The following is a 23,812-nucleotide window of genomic DNA, read 5'->3' on the forward strand; positions in this document are numbered from 1 at the left end:
GACTTACTGTAAGCAACTGGGAAGATGGGAACCTTCAGTCCTCATTGGGGGAAGATTTACTAGGAAAAGTTGCTGTGCTCCCTAGGTCTGGCCTCCTGAGCTGTTTGTTTCTTTGAATAAAGAGTTAACTTCACTGATGCAGTGTGAGTTATTACTCAGCTGGTCCTGGCATCCGTCCCTGACATTAGTTGACATCTGCTTGACCAGCCAGTGCTTCTCCCCAGCTTATCCACTCATGTTTTTAAGACCTTCCAACTCTACATTGCTATGATTCTATGCATTTTTCCTTTGTACGTTTACTGTGAGATACTTGGCTATTATCATTGCCATGCCATGTGTGAAGCAGCTCTATGCTCTTCCCTGCTTCCTGTCCCATCGATGCTTCAGAGTCCTTTATTAATTCTTTGGGGACTTTGGAGGTCTTTTTTTAGCCTTCTCAATTCGTAAATTGAATTTCGGCAATGGCGTTGCAGAATGTCAAGCTAGCTGCAGCTGTGCTATCTCCATTGTTGGTCGTCTCTTTCTCTTTGATCATAGTGGAGAGAGTTCAAGACAGAGAAAGAAAGTGGATTAGAATGGATGCTTGACAGATAACAATGTGCACAGCTGGCAGAGGATGTGAAGCCCATTTATTTGAACAGGGCAATGCCGTCTGGGATGTGGTGCTCAGAGAAAGGGAGAGCCATTGGTCACTAGCTCAGAGACTGCACAACGCAGCCAGCCAACATGAATAAGGGATATTTTTAAAGGCTATTTGCTCACTGCTAATTTGGTTTGGGTGCCAGTTTGTGATGATGATTTGCTTAATCAAGCTGGTGGAGAAAGAACTGGGATATGTGATTAGTTTGGGAGGCTCTTCTCACTTTCATCAGAATAGAATTTTTGTTGTTGTTATTGTTGCTAGAAAGCACAGGAATATATTGAATTTATGGCAGTTTCTTGTTCCCAAGTAGAAAGAGGATCTTCTTAGGTAGCCAAACATTCAATAAAAGTCTTTAAAAAAGGGCTTTGTGTTGTTTACAAGAGTGAGATGAATTAGCATTGAGACACTCAACAAGAATTTATCTTCAAAAAATGAGGACACAACAGTCTTTTATAGTGCTGTGACAGACTCTGTCCTCCATTTTCTAAAAGCTTAGTTGCGTTATGAAAGATGCAATGAATGTTTTTCTTCTTCATTCACAGGTCACTTTGAAATTTCCTTAGAAATTCCATGGATAAGGGATGGAATTTATGCTATTGTTGCAAGGGTTTAGTTTTATTTCCAGGAAACTTTGTATTCTATGACAAAACATCCATGCATAGCTGTGTTTCAAACTCTGAAAGTTTGGAGCCTGATCTAAATGCCACATCTATAAACATATGAAGATATAGATGTGAGTCTTTAAGAGGCATCAGGGATGTGCATTTTCATCCAAGTTACAGAATTTTGGATTATATGGGCTAGATTTGGAAATCAGAAAAAGTATGAATTGTGTGTGTGTGTGTGAGAGAGAGAGAGAGAGAGAGCGAGCGCGAGCGAGCGCAGTGGTACCAGAGGAAAGGAAGGGGTAATTACTTAGTTCATATGTAATGAGAAACTATGATTTCTCACTATTCAGTTGAATTGTAATGAGCTTTGAGAATCCTCCTCTTTCAAGCACCAGAGGAAGGAATCAAAAGCATCCATCTGAAATTTTAAACTAACCACAGTTCCTTATGAAGGCTGAACATGAGTAACTGTGGTTTGTTTTAACTATGGTTTGAGAACAAATCAGGATCAAACAGTGATTTCTGATTCTGGCTTGTTCTCAAACCATAGCTTAGACAAACTGCTCTTCCCTGAGTTCAGATATTAAAACTTCAAGCTGATGTTTCTGATCTCTTTCTGTGGTGCTTGAAAGAGGAGGAGAGGGTGGTAGACAATCCTGAGGCTCATTGAGGCATGAACACATACTAGGAAATGAAGATATTTCATTAAAGTTGAACTGTTCCAATGCCTGGAGTTGTAGAGAACTACAATCTCAACTAATGACTTAATTTTATGTAACTCAAGACACAGAACTGTTGCCATTCAGCATCTCATTCCACCCCCATAACATGGATAGCTAATATAGTACCTTCACAACGTTGTTGGAATCTAACTTGAGATTTTGTTGAAGCCCAGCAAGGATGGGATGATTGAATTATGTGTTGCGCTGCTCCATATCTTATAACCAAAGTTGCGGGGTCCTAGCTATTATGAGGAAGCACTGGAAAAAGACATGAGGTGACAAAAACTCTAAGCCTTCCATAAATTTGCAGTGGGGAACCTGTGGCCTTCCAGATGTTGTTGTACTCCATCTCTCATCAATCCCCACAAACAATGTCAATGCTCTGGAATGATGAGTTACAATTCATCAACATCTGGAGGGCTGCAGGTTCCAAACCCCTAACTTTAGTTCTGGGTTGCAAGTATTTTGCTAAGCATCTATATACCATATTTTTCGGCCCATAGGGCGCACCTAGTTTTTTGGGGGGGAAATAAAGAAAAAAAATTTTATCTCCCCCCCAGGCGCGGGGCTGGGGTGGGGGAGGCCCGAGCTTCCCCTGACTCCAGCCCCCAGAACAGGCTGCTATCCGCAAGCCGTGGGAGCCCGGCGCCGGTCTCCCCAGGCTTGCGGAGAGCTGCCCGAAGCCTGGCGTGCGCTCTGCTGCACGCCCCAGGCTTCGGGATGCAGGCAGCTCTCCGGAAGCTGCCCGAAGCCTGGGGTGCACTCCGCTGCGCGCCCCAGGCTGCGGGATGCAGGCAGCTCTCTGCAAGCCATGGGAGCCCACGGGAACTCCCGTGGGCTCCCAAGGCTTGCGGATAGCTTCCTGAAGCCTGCATTCACCCCATAGGACGCACACACATTTTCCCTTCATTTTTGGAGGGGGAAAAGTGCGTCCTATGGGGCGAAAAATACGGTAGTCAGTGATACATCTTACAGTACCCAGGTCTGAACTTCTCTTTCTTCCTGAAGTGCTTCTCAAGTAGGTTCAGTAGTTTATGTCACTGTCTGAGAAGTGCTTGCCTGTTCATTTTATTGGGAAACACGTTGATGGTGTAAGAGTAAGCACTTTGTAGATTGGGTTCTTATTTGCATTGGATGCTAAAATATATTCATTGTAGATGGTTTTTCTCTCCCACCCCTTTCCCCCATCTCTCTTGGAGTTCTGCATTTAAGCTAAAATCTCAGCATAAATATTCTGGGGAAAATATGCTGTAAATATTTACATTTATTCATGTTAATAAGAATAGCACAGCTCCATTCCAGGATGCTGTACTAAATATTTACTTTCCTGCATTGGTTGGTAAATGCACTGGAGAATGGAGCTATCATTCTCAATGTGCAGAAATAGTAAAAAGTTTGATTAGCCAAGGGGAGTCGGTATTTGCCTATTACTACTGAGCAAAAAAAAGCTTACTAGTGAGGCGAGAGTGGGCTGTAAAATGTAAACGTTTTAGGCCTTAAAGTTAGAAATAATTGTAGCATTATATAACCAATTTCCTTCCTATTTATGTACTCAATACTACCTCAGGAAGCTTCCCTACATGTGGGAGCACAGGGTGATATAGGCAATTAATTTATGGGACTACTAAGAAGTCTTTCAACCCCATTTCTAAGTAGGAGAGGCTGAAAGTCTGAGTAGCATTACTTCAAGCTAAGGCATGCCTTTAGATCTCCCCAAGTTTTACTTGTAACATTTTACCAGGCTCATGTAACCTTCTCTTAAATCTCAGGCCAGAACTGAGATGATAAGGGGGAAATGTGGCTGCTGTATAAAAATAGCAAGTCCATGTCTTGCTCTCTCTGTTGCAATGCCTTGTAAGAACAAATTTATTGTGCGTTGTCACTGTGCTCCCATGAGACATTTTTCATATATATATATATATATATATATATATATATATATATATATACACACACACACACACACACACACACACACTCCTAATGACGTTGTCACACTGCAGTTTGTGTGGATGCTGGTGGATGGTGCTGTGAACTACAGTGTGATTACAAAGTGGGCTACCAGAGTTGCTGAGCCATCACAACAAGTGTCCAAGGTCAAGGAGGAGGGAACCAGAGATGGAAGCAGGCAGATGTGTGAATGGCTGAGGCAAGTGGGCAGTGGCTGGAGGTCTGGCAATGTCTAAGGGGAAAGAGGATAGGTGGTAGAGTGAGAGGTAGCTTTGATGAGGAGAATGGGGAGAGTTGGCTTTCAGGGGAAGGAAGGGGTGGTTTCAGCAAAAAGGAAGGAGTAGGGGTGGATTTAGGGATGGAATATATAGGAAAGCTTTTTAAAATATGCAATGTTTTATTATGTTTTTATATATGTTGGAAGCCGCCTAGAAATGTTGGGGGAACCCAGTCAGATGGGTGGGGTACAAATGGTGATGGTGATGTGGGTGGCTTTTGGCAAGGTAGGTGGAATTGGCAAGCAAAGCAAGCAGGGGTTCAGCCCCTAGTTATTGCTAGGTATGTATGATAGGAATGGGGAACTTCAAACTTGGGAGGTGAATGCAGCCCTCCAGGCCTCTCTATCTAGCCATTGCGTCTCTCTCCCAGCCATGTCTCCCTCCCCAAGCCACAATCCTCAATAGCCTTGCTTCACATTCTATTCTACATTTTGCTTTGCTGGATGGAGGATACAGAGGTGTGTGAGCATGTGTAGAAACTGCTATACAAAAGCAAAATTTACATCAATTGCTCCACCCACTTATGCCTCTGGCTGCATCCACCACTAGTAATAATAATAATAATAATAATAATAATAATAATAATAATAATAATAATAATTTATTACTTATACCCCGCTTATCTGACTGGGTTTCCCCAGCCACTCTGGGCAGCTTCCAACAGGCTATTGAAAGCACAGTAGAGCATCAAACATTAAAAACTTCCCTAAACAGGGCTGCATTCAGATGCCTTCTAAAAGTCAGACAGTTGTTTATTTCCTTGACATCTGATGGGAGGGTGTTCCACAGGGCGGGCGCCACTACTGAGAAGGCCCTCTGCCTGGTTCCTGTAACCTCACTTCTCACAGTGAGGGAACTAGCACATTCCATATTCCCCCCCCCCCCCCCGATTTTTTAAATTCATTTTATAACACAAATAAAAAACACAAACAGAAAAGACAAACAATACAAACAAATTCTTGTCATATCCTTATTTTCCTAAACATTGTTAAGTGGGCTTCCCCAAGCCCCACCTATATGATTTTCATTTTACTTCATCTTCAGCAGTTTACATATATCATCATTTCCAACCATCTTTTTTTTTAAAAAAATAAAAAATCACACGTACTTTAACCATAAAAAACTTCACATTTTATCACTGATAAAATACACTATCTACTACTTCTAAGGAACTAGCACATTCCAGAAGGGAATTTGGTCCTCAGACTGGCGTATAGTTTTTAGGTAACACCCATTGTGATATTTATGATATAATTTAATGATGTATTTTTTAAAAAACAATAATAAAGTATACAACGACTCTGTCAATGAGAAGATATAAAGAATAGAATTAGCACCATAGAAACCTTAAATATGGATTAAAATTTTAAATATATTTCTGATGTTGCCAGCCTTCATATCACATCTGCAGATGTCTACACAGATTTGGTCTGCCAATGAGCCTGGGGCCCGAAGCCAGCTCCCCGTATAGCACGTGCTTAGGGATCCTGCCATCTTGCATGCTGTGAAAATGAGCAAGCCAACATAGACGTCACTAAGACAGGAGTGTGAACATGCTGAGAATGTGGACTTGGGAGAGCACATCTTTGTTTGAGATTCTGTCCTGCCATGTGATACCCAAAATCTTCCTGAGGCAGCGCATGTGGAAGGCACTGAGGCATCGCTCCTGGCAGTTGTAAGTTGCCCACGACTCACTTTCATAAAGCAGCATGCTCAGGAAGGTTGTAACTATTTTTAATTCCCTATTATAGTGAACGGGAAAGCACAGAGCTTCATTTTATGCAGAGAGGATCATCGTCACAGACTGCATTGGAGAAAGCACAGAGTAACTCAGAGTAGATCAGATTTTTTTTAATGCACCGATTCAAGGCAAATTTGGGGGTCTGTGCACATACCAAGTATGTATGTATGTACACACACACACACACACAATTATTATGTCTATCATACTTGCATCCATCCATTCCTCCAAATTGTTCATATCTGTGTACCTAACAACCTTGCAAGGTAGGTTCGGCTGGCAGAGATTGTGGCTGGTCCAAGGCCATCTAGTAAGCTCCTTTATTTAAAGAAAGTCCATGCATACAGTAATCTGTCCACTATATCATTCTGGGTTTCCATACACAGGAAAGCCTGTGTTGATCTGAAAGGAGCTTATTGTGTTTAAAGAAGCTGGAGCTATTTTAAAAACATCGAGACATGTTGGTGCGCTGGTGGCCAGAGATACACAATGACACGTATAAGACAAGCGTAAGACAAGGTGTTTGGGTATCTGAGTTACGGCCCACTAATGCTGTGTGGAAATCCTACTGGTAGTTATTTATAAACCCAAGGAAAGAGCTTACACTATTACTCTTTTGCTCTTAACGCTTTTAGAGATCCAGAAGGGCTAATGCTGTTATAACAGCTTCTTCTTGAATGGGTGACTGTTGCAATCCTGGGCTTAACATCAGTCAGAAGTAGAAAGTTCATCACCTGTATTTTGTATTTGATAAAAGACAGCATGTCAGCTGCGGTTGTCATTGTATCCATTTCCTTGTTATAGGCGGGCTTTCGGTTCCTCTTGTAACTGTAATTTATAAATTGCTTCACACTTTCTTTTAATGCAAGGTGGGTTCGTTCAAGACCGAACGGTAAACTTTATGGGAAAATGAGTCTCCCTAGAGTGGTAAACAAGAAATGTGTGGCAGGCAGAACTTTTTTCCTGTTGTATACAGGGCTATTCAGCTTTGCGGGAGGTGGGGGCAAAATAAATTCTTATATTTGAGTCCTTTAATACTAATGCCAATTGCCACTCTGGGGAGAGGACAGGGGTTCAAATTAGAGACCCAGCAACTACCCAGCCCCAGGTTAGTGTTGGTTTCACATCCTGATACAAAATTCTAGGTAAAAACGGTGTGTTCTCACATCTCTGATTCACAGGGATGAAACACACATGTGAATGAAAATGTGAAGGAGATGTGTTGTTCCCATGGCAACCATTACATGTTCTACCCATATCATTCCCTTTTAGCAATCTTACTGTTCTTATCCTCCTCTGTCTTCCACTGATAATGCTATCATTAGAAGCATAAATCAAAATGCTGTTGCATGGATGAAATCTCCATGCTCTACCAATAGTCTACACCAGGGGTGGCCAACCTTGGTGTCATGGCACCCATAGACACCACAGTTGGTGGTCATTCTGTATTGCTTTGATGGTTTCTAAGGAAATGGCAGTCACCTCTTTCACCTGTAGAAGGGCTTTTCTGAAAGTGTGTTTGTGTGTTGGGTGCAAGGGCTTCGCTCAAGTATATTCAAGCACGTCAAATCTCACTTTCCTATGGTTTGCTTTCTGGTGCAGTTGCAAGGGGCAGCAGCACCGACTGTGGTGGCAACCTATTAAATCATCTCTCCTCATGATCTGGACTTCTTTCTGAAGAAGAAGAAGAAGAAAATGACTTTGATCTCTCAACTTAAATGCCAAGGTCACCTCTTCATTATATATGAACTGGAGTTAGATCTTTTCAGCTGGAACCCGTACTATTAATCAAGCTGCGCAGAAAGGCAGAAGGTTTAAAGGGTTTACTTGTCTTGGATAATATATTGCTAAGGTAGTGACTTCACTGTAATGGCAACAATTGTGCAAAAGGGCGGAGCAATTCAACCTCCACCCCTTATGCTGGGATGGGAGTTGGAATGAGCAGAGGTGTCCGCATAGCTTAGACAGCCTCCCATTGCTGCCAACGAAAAAAGGTGGTGGTGGGGTCCCACTGGCATAAAGAGATAACTATAGCCTGTGGTCAGATGCCCTTGATTGGATGCAGAAGGTTCCTGGATCAATCCTTGATATCTCCAGGTAGGACTGGGAGAGACTCGTGCCCCAAACCATGGTGATCTAGAAACAGGGGGAATGAAGGCTAACTGACACCTGGGGTGGGACAAACCACTGGCTGTGCACACATTGCGCCGCTACATACAATGCAGGTGTGGCGTTGCTACATAGGGTGCATGTGCAGCGTCGCTACGTACAGCGCATGCGTGCAACATCACACGTGTTGTACATAGTGGTTTGCCGTTGGCGCTGCCCAAGTGCCATATAGAATCCTCTGCTCACAGCAGCAGCGGCGACAGTGGGATTCTCTGCTTGTGGCTGCAGCGGCGACGGAGGGATCCCACAGCCGTCCGTACACTGCTTGGCCGGTGCCGGTGGCAAACCACTATGTCCAGCGCATGTGTGGCATCACTATGTACAGCGCATGCGTGCAACACTGTGCATGCATTGTACGTAGCGGTTTGCTGCCGGTGCTGCTCAAACGCCATACAAATGATGGCGGGATCCTGTGCTCACGGCTGCACCCGCAAATGGAGGATCCTCCACATGCGGCTGCAGCGGCGCGAGCACCCCGCAGGCTGCCTTCTTGTCACCCTCCCAGACATGGCACCCGGGGCACACCGTCCCCCCTTGTGATGCCACTGGCTGGAAAAACCAATGGTCTCACTCAGTATTTTCATGATCTCTGCTACTGGCAGCATTCAGAGGGCAGGAAGAGTGAGGGTTGGATCCAGAGCAAGGTTTTGTGCCATCATGGAATTGGGCTGGATTCAACTCACACTAGTGGGAGCCAGTGCAGCAATGGGTCTTTCTGTTAGTTTCTGTTTGCCACTGAGCAGCTGCTTAGAGTCACAGGACTCTGTTTACATTCCAGAGACCTTCCAAGCTGTTGGAAGTCTCATGGGAGATGGGAGAAGGATGTGACGTTACTGGTTTCCTGTTCCTTTGTTCCTTTGTTGTTCAGTTGCTCTCTGCTTTCACAGGGAGAGGATGTATTTTTCTTTGCTCTCTGCGTAGCTTAGTAATAAAGCATAGCATGTAGCCATAAATCTCATCACTTCTGCTGCTTTGGAAACTCTGCTGAATGGAATGTGCCTGAGGCCTCATCAAAGGCTCATTATTCGTCGGGAGAATGATTCCAGAGGAAAATGAACTTTATCAGCTTGGCCCAGCGGAGATCCCGACACTTTCTGCCTTCTGCTCCAACCCTGCACCCTGAAATCATCTCTGTGTGGTTGAGAGATCCCCCAGAACAGCAAGCTGGGGGGAGAAGGGAGATGTTTCCTTCAGCACAATCCTTCCTGCTTGCCAGATGGAACATTCGTATTAGCATGATGCTGAATTCCACCCATGGAGCCCAGTTTCGACCTGCTCCAGCACATCAGTCCATTTGCCACCCAGCTTCTGGCAGGGCTGCATGTGTGGCGATGGCCCCACTCCACCATACTGGAGTGGATTGGATGGCAGTCGTATCTGCCTGCCTCTTTCTTGTAATTATTGACTGTGTCAAATTCTGGAAATTTGAAACCAGCTGGAGTGATTTGTTGCAGCCACAGTTTGCTCTGTGTCATGTGAAACAGTTGGGGGAAGTAATTATGGGTAAACTGTAATATCTTCGGTAGAAAGGCTTAGGAAATAAAAGGCCTCGGATCACAGAGATATGAACCTGTTACCTCAGGCTAGTGCCTCATCTGTACATCTGGGAGAAAAGAAAATGTGGATAAATAAAGCCCAGTTAACCTAGGATAAAGTCTTTCACTTAAAGTGAGCATTTCAGCCTCAAATTGCCAGACTGCAATGTCTTGGGGGCAGGATGCTAAAGAGCGAAGGAAAGAGGGTTTCATCGTCTTCTTCTTGCCATTCAAGAGGATTTTCTTGTAAAGATGATCAGTGAATTGGGTATTATTTATGATTGCGCTGAGTGCAAAGAGATGGCTGTGGCAGAAACTGGCCTTTGGCAGGACACAGGTGCCTGGTATTTGGGAAAGTGTGTAAGCTTCACAACCACACTGAGCCTTTCAAGCACTCTGATGCCATTTTAACACTTCATGGCTTCCTACAAGGGAACTGTAGTCTGTTCAGGGTGCTGAGAGATGTTGGGAGATACCTCACAGAGCTACAACTGCAAGCACCCTTAAGGGTGAGGAGAGAATTAGGGATCTGACCCACTAGTTGCATCCAATTCCTTAGCCCCAAATTAAAGCAACAGAGTATTTGGATATATATTTTTCTCGCCACTGAACTAGAAAAGATAACGTTTTTCTGATGCATTTAATACTTCTGTACTCCTCAAAATGTCCATAACTATAAAGGTAAATGGCCTACATAATGATGTGCATGGCATCTTTAGGGAAGTAATGTGTTTAGGGACCGAAAGAAAGAAATGTAAATCCATAAACCAAAAAACTTTTTTTTTAAAGAGAAAATGATGATGTCTAAAGAGGTTCCTCCATTTATAGTATAGGGATGAAGCTGTAATGTAGTTAGATGAAAAGCCCATTAGACAGATTAATTTTTATATATATAAAAACACACACACACCAATATGCATGTTAATTACTAGAAACTTGCTAAACAAAAGGCAGGGACGTAAAACCAGTTGGGCAGGCTAGCCAATCTATTTAATATGGATAAGTAATGACAGTCACAGAAAACAGGATGCAATTTCAGGGCCTGAATGTCTAAATAAGAAATGGATATAGACATCTGCTTTGAAGGTAGATTGATTTAGGAAGGATGCACATTCTCTCAGCAAATTCCACTACAAAACTGTGGTTTGTACAGTCTTACACACTCAGCAAACTGAATATATATATATATATAGAGAGAGAGAGAGAGAGAGAGAGAGAGAGAGATGTTAAGCATACGTGGTTGGAATGTTTATTTTGGCAACAGTATTTGCAAATGTACTTATGAGTATGTTATAAAATACAATAAAATAAAATAGCCAAGTCTTGCAGTCCAAGAGCGTAAACAATGTAATTGATTTTTTTGTGGGTTGTAACCAATGAAGTTGTCCTGTTAATGCTAGTGCTTCCATCTGTTCAACAGGACTTCCTCTCCTCTCCCTGTACCCCCTTGCCCCCCAAATCTGCTTAGAACCTGAACAGATTTGTGGGGTGCAAGGGGCACTCAGGGAGAGGAAATGCCATTGCACAAGCAGAAATCCTTGCATTAATGAGACATAGCACATAAGTGTCGCAGAAAAAAAAAGGGATATCCCATTTTTTATCATGAGAGCACAGTGGCCATTTTATAGCTGTGATCTTGTGTGATTTTGTGGCATGATTTGCCCCTAAAAAGCACTTTTTCCGGGGTCATGATCTTGCCTAGATTGAATAATTTTAATTACTGCTCTTGTTGTCTCTTCAGTTTATATCAACAAAAATCCTTTAAAATTTTTGGTGTTTGTGTTTAATTTTCAGATCCATTTCACAATACCAGCAGGAATAATTTCATTTCTCCACCTCCACTTTCTTTTTGAAATAATACTGATTGGGAAAATGAGAAACTGAAATAAAATGAAATTGACAGATTCATTCATTGCTACTTTTCAATTGAAGACAAATACCTCATGACATCACAGGTATCAGAAGTTTGAACTGACTGTTTTCTTCCGAAAACAAAGATTTCACAAGCTCTGCATATCACCATGATAAACTGAATTTTATAGATCTCTGTTCAAAGAGGAAAAATATATTCTTATATGCTGAGTTCCCCTATACATTCCAAATGTCTGTTTCCAAGTATTATCCAAAATATTTATGATCATCATTCTGTATTTAACATTCTTATAGGGCAATCTCATGCATGTCTGTTCAGAAATAAGTCTCACTGAATTCAGTGGGACTTAATTTACTGATAAGGGCATTAAGGATTACAGCCTTAATTTTAAAACATATGCTCTTTCATTGACCAAACTCCATACTGTGATTTGATTTGAATAAGAAACTTTGCATAAAAAGAGATACATGTTGCTAGATAAATCTCTTATTTCTCTGAGTGAAAAAAACTAAAAAAACAACAAAAAAACCCTTCACATGATACAGACAGAAATATAAGTGTGTTGTCAAAAATGATGATGGACAAGAGCAGCGAGAAGCAAAAGGGAATGATTGGCATAGGAGAAACAGCGACCGTAACCCTGGAAAAATTGTGCATTCTCCCATGGTCCTTGATGTTGTTTTATACTCAAGAGGCAAAAAGGCAGAGTTTCATGAAATGTACTGCAATATTTTTTCCTTACATGTTTTATTTGCATTTGCTCAAAAAGTTAGAATCCACCAAACACCTCTTCCATAAAGGTAAATAGTTGCCCCACCATGGGAGAACTGCTGAACTATGATAGGGGACCCTGGTCTACTGATCAGCAGACCATTGATTTCTAATGAGTCACCTAGTGTTGCAGGAATTCTTGCAAAGAACACTCAGGGGTGTATACAACTAAGTCATACTCAGAGTAGACCCACTGAGGTCAGTAGGCCTAAGTTCATCATGCCAGTAAATGTCAGTGAGTTTTAGTCAGTGGGTTTAGTTGGAAGGGACCCCAAAGGTCATCTAGGTGCTTTGAAGCTAACCAACAGATGGAATTTAATTCATTTGGTGATCATGAGCCTGGGTTCCATCATCTTCTGTAGGTCTGGTCCAAGACACTTTGCTACCTATGACCCTCATACATACGCGACCGCCTCTCCTGGTATGCCCCGCAGAGGACCTTAAGGTCCATAAATAGCAACATCCTAGAGGTCCCGGGCCCTAAGGAAGTAAGATTAGCCTCAACCAGAGCCAGGGCCTTTTCAACACTGGCTCCGGCTTGGTGGAACGCTCTGTCTCATGAGACCAGGGCCCTGCAGGATCTGATTTCTTTCCGCAGGGCCTGTAAGACAGAGTTGTTCCGCCTGGCCTTTGGCTTGGAATCAACTTGATCCCCTCCCCCTCTTTCCTTTTTCCTTTCTCCTTCTGTGATGGAACTCCTATTTGGTGACTTCCCTGGCTTTTTCTGTCCCACGTAGGACCAGTCTGGATAGTTGGCCTTGGTGAAGATTTGACATTTTCAGCCCCCAAAAGTTTTTGATTTGAGTTTCTACTGAAATGAGGCTGCTTTTTAATGTTGTACTTAATCTTGTTTTTAAGTTATATTTTAATCAATTGTTTTTATACCTGGTGTTAGCCACCCTGAGCCCGGTCTTGGCTGGGGAGGGCGGGGTATAAATAAAATTTATTATTATTATTATTATTACCTGAGAATAACAATATACATTTATTCCACATACAGAAGCTGAGTTGATTGGTAGTTGAATCCTTCTTTAAGACTGGTGAGTGGGAAGCATCTACCACCACACTAGCCTTGAAATAGAGGGCAGGTTAGGGAACACAGGTTGCATTTTGCTATAACAGATGGGAGCAGTTGCTATTGCCTCCTACCTGAGATGGCCACCTGCTTTGTCCAGTAGCAGGACCTGGTCTCCTGACCTGCAGTGAAATAGATTTGTTGTTCTAGCATGTGGCTCATCTATATTACATAGCAGTGCAGGGCAAAATCTGCTTGTTTGACTTTGGAATGTCTGGAGACAGGTGGACATTTATTATGTTTTTTATATATGCTGGAAGCTTTCCAGAGTGGCTGGGGCAACCCAGTCAGATGGGCAGGGTACAGATAAAATAATACTAATACTAATTTTAATACTAATAATTGCTTGCATTTCTTGTTGCTTCTACTTATTTGTAAGGTTTGACTGCAAGGAATATTCATCTCCTATAACCTGTTTTTGCTCTTTGTTGGACAGCAACAAATAATTGGGTGATGATGAACTCAGCCGGCTGAGCTTGCTTTGGGTTTTTCCAAAGTTGAATTTCATTATCCACTCACTGTGAATATACCACAGTTTGCATTTACTGAGAACAGAATAATTGGGCCCATGTTGACTAGACCTGTGGTCAACTTACGTAATATGTACATCTATGAAATGCCCCCTTTCAGCCTCATGAAGAAGGAAAGGAAATTTTCGTTATCATCTAGCCAACGCTGGGAATAGTTTTTGTCCAGCTGTAAAAGGAAGAATCTCTAACCCAGGATGGTCAGAATACATTTCCCTAAAGACCACCTAGGGTCAAAGAGAGAGTCAAACAGAAGGCAGGAAATGGATTTTGGAAAGAGACAGTTGGGTTTTTATACATACACAGGGAAAAGCACACCGTTTGAAGACCCAGCTATCTCTGTATCTAGGGGAGCTTTCTGTACAATCAGATGTCATGGTTACTATAGTAACCAAATTTTAAACAGCAGCAGGCTTGTGCCTGGACCTTGATAGGTGACTTCTTATCCTGCATTTTATTTTCTCACTTATCTCTTAAAGCGTTACAATGTCATTTTTTGTAAAGAGGACTTGTAAAGAGGTCCGCAAAACGGCAGATAAAGCGTTGTGAGTTCAGAAGCTTACAAACTGACCATGTGGTTTTGCAGAACAAGCTAATTAATCACTGGAAACAATAATGGCTTTCCGCACCATCTTTCAGCAGAGGCTTTTGGGTGTTAACATGGTTAATTAAGCTTCAAAACACCCCATTAAGCATCTCTTTTATGCAATGCACACACTGGGATGAATGGAAACTGCTTCCGCACAACAGAATGGAGGCGTGGAGAGAAAAGTCCTGATTCAGTGGGACTGATGCCCAAAGCACTCATAGGAGTGGCTTGCCCAGTAAGATGGGGTCACCACAATAGCCTACTGGCAGGGATGTCACTATGGCTAACTAGAAGGGGCAATATGGTAGTGTGGTCAGGGCTGTGCAGGTGTACAAGCTTTACCAGTGTGTCTGCACAGCCCTGACTTTCCACTGCCTGGGCCCTCCCTCTCCCATTAATAAGCAAGGTTGCTGATGCTAGGAGGCTATTACTACAAGCCACTCCTCTGTGGTCACATGGAGTTGTTTTTCCATTCTTTGTTCTGCTGGGGATGGGCACCTCCATCCCACACACAGGCCAGTTGTGTTGTTAGATCATCCCTCAGCATCTAAGGAAAAGAGGAGCCCCCTTTTCATATGATGATCCTGTGTATATGTCAGGGGTTGAAACACAACCCTTCTTTATATTTCTGGGAAATAAATCCTCAATACTTATGTGCCATAGGTAGAGATTGGAGATACAGTCAATTCAGTTCATATTTAGAACAGAACATACCACATTTGTATTTTTTTTGGGGGGGGAGTGTGCCAACTGAAACACAGCTGTTCCTTGAAGTTTGCGCTTCTCTGAATTCTGCAATGAAGTTGTCCAGCCAAGTTATATGCACAAAAATATTCATATTCTAAGGTAAAGTGTACTCAACATATTAGTGAGAATAAGAACCAAAAATGCATTATATTAAGGGAAATTTATTGGCAAAAAAGTGCAAATTAGGAGACATTCACACTAACACACTGATGAATTTTCATGGGGGGGGGGTGTAAACTTCCTTTTAAATTGCAAACTTATGTGGAACTGTGAGAACTTAAGAATGGAAAAAGGAGAAACTGGAAAAAAACCAACCCTGAAATTCATTGTAGGTTTTGAAACAGAGGTTGCATTGCCATCTGTTAGGGATTCTGTAGTTATAATTCCTGCATTACTGGAGCTTGAACTAGATGACCCTTTGGGTACCTCCCAACTATGGGTACCTCCCAATTCTATGGTTCCATGATTCAATGTGTGACTCATCCACCTTTAGCCATAGGGTTGCCTTACTTGTACTCCTATAAGCTTCCTCTCATTCAAGCCACTCCAACAAACTAAAGTTTTACAGTTCACTTTCCAAATCTGAGCAACTTCTCAGAGAAATGTCAGTAATCTAGTTGAATTTTAAAAAATAAATCCTAGAATTTCTAGAGGTGTTTCACATGAGCAGTACCCTCCAAGTGATTAGGGGACAAAATCAGATGGCCATAATATAAAAAAATAGTGGCAATCCTCTCGACTGGCCAAATACCACTTCATGTGCTTAACTTGTTTGGGCAGAGATGCTTAAATTTACCCATCTTCAGCTACCCCACTGGGACATCGGTTTTTCGGGATGTGTTATCATCAGCCAATAATTTTGCATTTTCTCCTTCACCAAAGCAGACAAGTAAGTAACTTCTCCATGTTAAATTCATGGAGAGAACGTCTAAAAATAGAAAGATCTCCCATCACATCCCTCCCCACCCCCCCGTCATTTCAAATAGTCAAATGATTTCAGCTCTGCTAAGGGCTCTGTGCAAATCAATGGACTGGTTTAAAAGGGGAAAAATGGGGGGTGAATGTCTTCTTCTAGATTCTCCCGGGCTTTCCTCAGTGGAGCTTAGCTCTGAACTTGCATTTTCAGGTCAAACCTGAAGAACTGAAAATAAAATTCAACCAAAACTGCAGGAATGCCCATAGGAAGAAGAAAATGAGAGCTTCATATATGGCATTCTTTGAAATGTACAGCACTTTTCAGATACGTCTAGAGCTCTGGGTTTCAAACAGTCTCTGTGTAGGGAACACTTTCTAAATCAATTTATTTGCCAAGCACCCCAAATATAGATATCCATGGAGTTGTCCTATACCTGGTCACACTATTTGTCTTAACGTAAAGGTAAAGGGACCCCTCACCATTAGGTCCAGTTGTGGCCGACTCTGGGGTTGCGGTGCTCATCTCGCTTTACTGGCTGAGGGAGCCGGCGTACAGGTTCTAGGTCATGTGGCCAGCATGAGTAAGCAGCTTCTGGCAAACCAGAGCAGCACACGGAAACGCCGTTTACCTTACCGCCGGATTGGTACCTATTTATCTACTTGCACTTTGATGTGCTTTCGAACTGCTAGGTTGGCAGGAGCAAGGACTGAGCAACAGGAGCTCACCCCATCGCGGGGATTTGAACCACTGACCTTCTGATCAGCAAGTCCTAGGCTCTGTGGTTTAACCCACAGCGCCACCCGCATCCCCACCCGCAACAGTATTTCTCTTATTAGCTTGCTATTCCTTGCTCAGACTGCCAGTGACTCCTTAGAACCTCAAACAGAGCACCTCACCCTGCAATTACCTTTTAACTGGAGGTGCAAGAGATTGGACCTGGGATCTTCTGCCTGCCAAGCATGTGCTCTGTCATCTCCCCCTCCCCATATAAGGTGATGAAGGCCTCCCTGTGCATTGCAGAAAATTATACAGATGTTTTAAGTTGCCCACTGGAATAGCACAGAGCAGGGGGTTGCTTAACCCACCTTTCACCCCAGCAAGGCTGTAAAGGAGAAGGCAGCTAAACCACTGTATCATGCCTGTCTGTTGTCTGGCTGGGGTTAGGATTGCTCTGGCAGAAGAGGTGATTTCAAATCCCAATCAGTAATGAAAATTGTAGCTTCAGGCCAATCACTGCCTCCCAGCCTCAGAAGGTTATTGGGAAAGGTGACGCTGAAAAAGCCCTTTGCATGCGAGTCTGATTACTTGTTTGCTGAAATCATATTGTTATATATGTAATCTATGATGCAGTGCAAGTGTAATGTGAATAATAACAATAATAATACAAAAATATTAACAATTCAACATACGTTTATGTAGAAAAGGACTGTCTAAAAGAGCAAGCTATTGGAAACACGTTTTTACGATGTCCTACACTTACGATTCAAACACGTTTTTACGATGTCCTACACTTACTAGGATTTGGGAGAAAGTATTGGATTGTATAAACATGACTGTGAGGAAAAAGTTAACATTTTCAGAGGACACTTCTTTTTTTTAAATTATGTACTTACTATAAGGACAGCTTAAATGGATTCTTCATGCTCTTACTATGGCCAAAAGACTTATATTGATGCACTAGAAAGATAAACCTATGGCCCCCTTTAGTCAATGGATTGATGATATGACCATACATTCAAAACTTAAGAATGGGTTGCTATCAGACATAGACTTTGTATGGACAAGTATAATGATATTTGGAACATGTTTATATATAAAAACATAGTTGGCACTGGCGGAGGAAGAGGAGTGCGGGGAGAGCACACTGCCCCCGGCAGCGCGATCCCAGCAGGGTGCCATCACGACTGCCCCACCCCCGCAGGTGGCACACCATGCCCCAGGTCACGCACCATACCTCCAGGACGCGCACCATACCACACCCCCGGCTGCTCTCCGCTCCCCAGTGCTGGATCATGTAGCTCCGCCACTGATAGTAGGTATTTGGATAATAATAACACTTATATACCTATACTCTGGACCAGAGTTTGTTTAGCACAGGGTTCTCCAAACTTAGGTCTCCAGCTGTTTTGGGACTACAATTCCCATCACCCCTGACCACTGGTCCTGCTAGCTATGGATGATGGGAGTTGTAGTCCAAAAACAGCTGGAGACCCACATTTGGCAAACCCTGCTCTAGACAAACATATGAATATGTAGCTGTTTGCATATGTTCATTTCTTTCGTTTCATTTCTTTTCTGCACTTTTTCATTTTACTTTATTTGGTTCAGTTGGAATACGTTCAATTTTTTTAAAAAAACACCAATTCAGCACATTCTATTTTTGTTTGAATTCAGTACAGAATACATTTTACATACATTCTTTACTTTTAGTAATTAACATAAAAAACTGTTCATTGTATTTTGATCAGATATCCAAATGGATATTTGTTGTTGTTGTTGTTTAGTCGTTTAGTCGTGTCCGACTCTTCGTGATCCCATGGACCAGAGCATGCCAGGCACTCCTGTCTTCCACTGCCTCCCGCAGTTTGGTCAAACTCATGCTGGTAGCTTCGAGAACACTGTCCAACTATCTCGTCCTCTGTCGTCCCCTTCTCCTTGTGCCCTCCATCTTTCCCAACACCAGGGTCTTTTCCAGGGAGTCTTCTCTTCTCATGAGGTAGCCAAAGTATTGGAGCCTCAGCTTCAGGATCTGTCTTTCCAGTGAGCACTCAGGGCTGATTTCCTTAAGAATGGATAGGTTTGATCTTTTTGCAGTCCATGGGACTCTCAAGAGAATCCTCCAGCACCATAATTCAAAAGCATCGATATTTGCTACCTCACAATGCGTTTTGCTCAAAAATATTGTTTTTGTTCATGCAACTTCAGTGTGTTATGCAGAGAACACCAGAATACATGAGAAGTGATCAGCCCCTGCCAGCCGTAGATATGTAGATAAACCGAACTTTTTCTGTACATGTCTGTTGATAGAATGACCATTAATACACATCACACATTTCCCCTGTTTCCAAGTCTGTAAAGCTAGCATGGAAAGATTCCACTAGTTCACTTCACACATCTTCCCTTCCTTCGTTGCACATCGCATACCTAATCGAGAGACGGCACTTGTCATTTCCACTCATGATGCAGGTCCTTTCCTTCCCTGTTTAGTATGGATTCCTTCACCTCCCCCAGCAGAATACTGAGGCAGGGATGTGAATTAAATCCGGCAGCATTCCCTTTCAAGTGTAGGATCACTGGGTTAATCTCTACATGAAACAGTTTGGTTACCAAATGGGGAGGCTGCCGTGTGGCCTGTGGCTGGCAAAGGCAATATGTTTTAAGGGATTTATCATGACACATTCGCAGGAGCAACTTCACAAGAACTCTGTGTGGTTGACAATAACCTAACGGCACAGAGTCATTTTGATGTCTAATTGCAGACTAGCTTGCCTTTGGATCTCATTTGAGGAAGAAGTGGGAGAGAGTGTTTTGAAGCTGTGGTGACAGGAACATAGGAAGTTGTCTTAGACAGAGTCAGACCAACAGTCCAGAGAGCCCAGTATGGTCTGCACTGACCAACAGTGACTCTCAGAGGTTTCTGACAAGGGTCTTTCTCAGCCTACCTCAAAAGGCTGGGGAACTGAAGCTGGGATCTTCTGAATGCACAGAAAATGCCCAACCCTGACCTACAGCCCTTCTTTGAATTGTGTGTGTGTGTGTATGCGCGTGCACACACACACACACACACACACACACACACACACACAAGCTGAATGGATAAACACCAACTTCCTTGTGGTCTTAGCATCACTAAGAAATGATGCTGAGAGCTGATTTCTACTGAATATATTTGGACCAACGTTTATATTTCCAAATTCCCCCCTTTTTTGCTACAGAGAACACAACTCTTAAATACACAGGACCCTTTCAACAAAAGATCAGCAAATGTTCTAGGATGTATCTAGCTAGTTATAAGAATATGTATAAACGGCAGTCTCATTTTTTTTAATAAATCATGGTGGTTCACAATAAAATAATTAAAACACCACAAAAATATAAAATGCGGAACAGATGACCAGCACTGAATCAATTTAATTCTCAAGAAATGCTTGCTGAAACCAAAACGTTTTCAGCAGGTGATGCAATATCAACATTGTAGGTGCCTGTCTGATTTCAATAGAAACAGTGTTCCAAAATACCAGCACCACTATTATAAAAACCTAAGTTTGCATAGAAATGGAACAAATATGAGATCATTGTGGAGCAGTCTCCTTTCTTTGGAAACGATGAGACATTTCACCTGAGCAAGAAGTTCAGTCTCCTGGTTGCCGAGTGCCTGGCAACTAATTAAAAAAGGTTTGTAAGGAAGGAAATGAAGTTAGATGTCAACAACAAGATCAGAAAGATGTTTGAGAAAAACACTTCATTCCTGCGGAAACTATTTGGGCCAATTGTCATTGGAGGAAATCTAAAATTGGAGACATCTGGGCCAAGCACAACAGCTTGTGATAATCATTTATCATCCTCACAGAGTGGTGGTCTTCCTGTCTGGTACTTTGGATGGGGTGGGGGTTTTTTGCCTCCTTTTCCTTTGCAGAGAGGGAGAGCACAACCACATTTAGCCAGACAGGACAGCCAATAGGAGGAAGGAAGCAGGTGGTCTTATAATGCTTATGGGTATCCTTGGTCTTTGGAGAGTGTGAAGAATTTAGTTTCTGGGAATTCTAATGCAAACTCATGTCTTTCCTGGCTCCTGTCCATCCCTAGCTTGTCCAGCTCAGCTCACAGTATATGACGTACTGGTCCACAGAGAGCTAGCCTAGCCTATGGGTACTCTTGCCTCCCACGAAACTGGAAAGTTCCTCCACTGAACCATACAATGATTTGGTTGCAAAGCACAGCATACAATCATTCTCGATGCAAATAGCCCTCATTGGGAAACAACCTAAAGATCTATGCTGCTTTTAGCAGAGAGATCAGATTTCCATTAATATGTACTTTGGAGAGTTTGTATGAATGGGTAACCTCGGAATTATGTTACAAATGGCAAGGTGACAGTTTGCAATTGTATATGCATTATGTTGTTAAATAAACTGGGAATTAACGTGTGGGAGGAAATGCCAGGCCAGGTGAAGTGTTACTCTAACTGCTGTGATTGCTTCTTCACAAGCTGGCACCAACTGTTTGTAATTCTAGTGCTAATGCTGTTTCTTTCTCTTCTGCATTGTCAAACCTTTTCCCCACCAGTGAGTTTTCACTTGAGAAGCACTGATGAAACAAAACTGCAGTGTAGTCATAGCACCTTTTGGTTGGTTGGTTTTATTTATGAGATTAATATTCCACATTTTCAACACACATTCCTTTCCAGAGTGCCTTATAACAGGTTGCCCCCCCCCCGATACATTTTTACTTAGAGTAGACCCGTAGATATCCATGGAGCTACATTGATTTCAGAGGGTCTACTGTGCATGTGTCTAACATTAGATACACAACTGAAGGAAAAGATGAAAGCAACACAGTCAAGCTGTAAAATTAAGCAATATGATGTAGGACTGACTTGTGATGGAGCCAAAAATGCACTAATAGTAGTAGTAGCAATAGTAGTATTAATGGCAATAGTAATTCATAGTACCCAAGGCTGACCAGGTATTTTTGTATCTGAGGCAGAAAAACCCACATGTACCTCTCCCTTGTAATAAAAATAAATAATAAAGATAAGTCAAAGGAGCATATCTGCATGTGATTCCCCCCCAAAAAATTCTCCTAAAATTTATCAGCAATTTTCTGCAAATTTCTCATACTCATTTTTGTATGCTACTTTCCATCAAATACATGTTTTTGCAAAGAAATATCCTTTAATATAAGGCATTTTTGTATATTATTTTCATGAATATATGCATTTTTGTGCACACTACCTAAGTAAATGCATTTTTGTACACGTTGCTTGAACTGCGGTGCAAAATTCAGAGAAGTGTGAATTCAGAAGGATGGCTATATTTCAGTTCTCAGATTGTTTTGCAAAGTACAAACTAGGTAAGTTAACCATTCAATGCAAACTGAATCAAATTTACATCACCATCCTTAGTAGCAGGAAGGAGAGAAGCAGCCTTTGAGGATGGGAATTGGGTGTGTTTGAAAGCACAGGGAAAATCTAACGTTGAAAGGGCAATCAGAGAAAATGGAAGTGATGTGATTCAATACATGAGTTGGAAGAAGGACAGACCATGACCTCTAATATTTCCAATGTCCTTTTAATTCGTATGCCTTCCTAGTATTGCAATTAGGAGTCCTGGTTTGCAATGGAATGCCAAGGCATTGCTCTTTGCAAATTTGCTTGGTGCTTGGTAAAATGTTCATCATGCAATTCAGTTCATGCTTTAGCCCCTTACTGAAAGTTTTCAGAATAAAGAGGAGAATGGAGTTTTGCATTCAGCACTTTCCATATTGCAAGGTTTTTGCTTGATGTTTTTGTGAGCCTGAATGGCAGAAAAGAAAATCTAAGCTTGATCCTGTAATCCCCAATGGGAGAAAAAGAAATGGAACTGACTGAAAGAAGCTAATGTTGAAAAACTTCTTTTAAACTTCCATAAAGTTAGATGACCATAGGAAGAAATCTCCACATATCTCACATGGCTCTTGGCTGGATGAATGCCACAATACATAGGCATCAGGGAAAACTAGGAAGATGTCTACAAGACAGAGAGAATGATTGAAATTTGCAGCATGGCACAGTTTGCTGTTGTCAGTTCATGATTTACAAATATGCAAATAGAGGAAGAGCAGTGATTGGTTTACTGGCTTCTGATGTCACAGAATGACCCTTAACTCTGCACTGCACTGAGAGGACATTTCCCTAATGCTTTCTCCAAGGGGGCTGTGATATTTGGAATTCACTTTCCCAGGTGAAGGCGGGTGAGCCAGTGTGGTGTAGTGGTTAGGAGCGGTAGACTCATAATCTGGGGAACCAGGTTTGCGTCTCCACTCTTCCACATGCAGCTGCTGGGTGACCTTGGGCCAGTCATACTTCTTTGAAGTCTCTCAGCCCCACTCACCTCACAGAGTGTTTGTTGTGGGGGAGGAAGGGAAAGGAGAATGTTAGCTGCTTTGAGACTCCTTTGGGTAGTGATAAAGTGGGATATCAAATCCAAACTCTTCTTCTTCTTCTTCTTTAATCAAACAGATCACTTTCTCTATTTCCTCTCAGGTTTCTAAGCAGCTTTCTGATGGAGAAGAGAGAGAGAGACTCAGATGTGCTCACATAGAGACAGCTCAACATAAATATAGATAGAGATAATGGGTTGTGCAGGTTGACCAGTTAAAAGTGGACAAAGGGGGTATGTGAAAAGCAACAACCCATCTTGCATAGTGCTGTCTAATCTCAGTGGCAGGCAATCTAGGAAAGGAGGTGAACACTAAACAGCTTCAGCCCTGAATACATGAAGGAGCATCTCCAACACCATCATTCAGCCCAGACACTGAGGTCCAGCTCCGAGGGTCTTCTGGTGGTTCCCTCAGTACAAGAAGTAAAGTTATAGGGAACCAGGCAGAGGACCTTCTCGGCAGTGGCACCTGTCCTGTGGAACGCCCTCTCATCAGATGTCAAAGAGATAAACAAAGATATGACTTTCC

The sequence above is a fragment of the Podarcis raffonei genome, chromosome 6 (genome assembly GCF_027172205.1).
Source record: "Podarcis raffonei isolate rPodRaf1 chromosome 6, rPodRaf1.pri, whole genome shotgun sequence".
NCBI classification, from domain to species: domain Eukaryota; kingdom Metazoa; phylum Chordata; class Lepidosauria; order Squamata; family Lacertidae; genus Podarcis; species Podarcis raffonei.